The sequence below is a fragment of the Empidonax traillii genome, unplaced genomic scaffold (assembly GCF_003031625.1).
Source record: "Empidonax traillii isolate 1590-97213 ecotype Southwest subspecies unplaced genomic scaffold, ASM303162v1 scaffold50:size1795014, whole genome shotgun sequence".
NCBI classification, from domain to species: Eukaryota; Metazoa; Chordata; class Aves; order Passeriformes; family Tyrannidae; genus Empidonax; species Empidonax traillii.
Genome location: NW_020955243.1, coordinates 367,011 through 368,147, shown reverse-complemented (window position 1 = coordinate 368,147; position 1,137 = coordinate 367,011).

Below are 1,137 nucleotides of genomic sequence, written 5' to 3'. Positions count from 1 at the left end.
AAAAAAAAAAAAAAAAAAAAAAAAAAAAAAAAAAAAAGAGAGAGAGAGGTAATTGCAGTGCTTAAAAGCCTGAGGCAAATCAGTGGAAATGCTCTGAAAGGGATAATTATACCTGCACGAGGAAGACATCTGTTTAATGGCATTAACTGGCCCAATTAAGGAGAAGTGGAGGAAGGGCCAATCTGTGACTTCTTTAACTGTTCTCTGAAAAAGTGGCTTTGACATCCAAGCAAGATAAATTGGTTTGGCTTTCGCTAAGGTGATTCTCCAAGGTTTAAACATTTTAAGGACTACTGGGGAGATCTTGTCTCCAGTTGTCAATAACATCACAGACACGCTGGTGTTTTACCACCAAAACAAGAGTGGCCTCGGGAGTGTTTACAAGGAAGGTGTTACAATTCACATCATCAACCTAATCTGGCCATAATCTCAGTCTAAACATCCCTGACCGATTATTTTTAAGCGGGGGCAGATGAGACAAGAAGAGGATTCTTTGGTGTTCCAAAACTGCAGCGGGTTTGGCTATTTAACCGCTGATAAGAGCTGGAAGCTGCAGGCTGGTGAAAGCAGTGGAGGATCTGCTGCCACAAAGCTTCCCCTGGGGCTTCCCCGCTCCAACACGGAGTGGTGGGTGTGTTTTTAGGCGTGGGTGTGGAGCAGACAGGTGTGAACTCACATCAGTCACAAACTAACACAGGTCTTTTGTGTCAAAGAATTTGAGAATCCATATTTGGATATATAAGCAGGTTACTTGGATATATTTACCAGGGGGATGAGAGAGAGCAGAGTTTAAGAGGGTTTTAATCCTTATCTTTCATTTCCTTGCTGTAGTGCTGGCATTGCTTCTGGCACTGTCCTCAGATCTGGAGTGGTTAAAGAAGTTGGAGTTAAAGCACAGGCCAGAAGTCCCTTTGTGCAGCTGCACAGGGGCAGCAGGGCTGTACAGGAAGGGCACCACTGGCCTCCTCAGAGCTGTAGCACAAAGATGGGATTTTTTTTTTCTCTACTTATGTTTAATTTGAGCTTTCCAAGGCAGCCCTTCAGCAGTTGGAATTGCAGAGCATCATTTAGGCAGCAGCCAGCTCTAGCATGGTTACAGCAAGCGTGCCCTCCCTTATATAAGCCAGGGAGGGAACA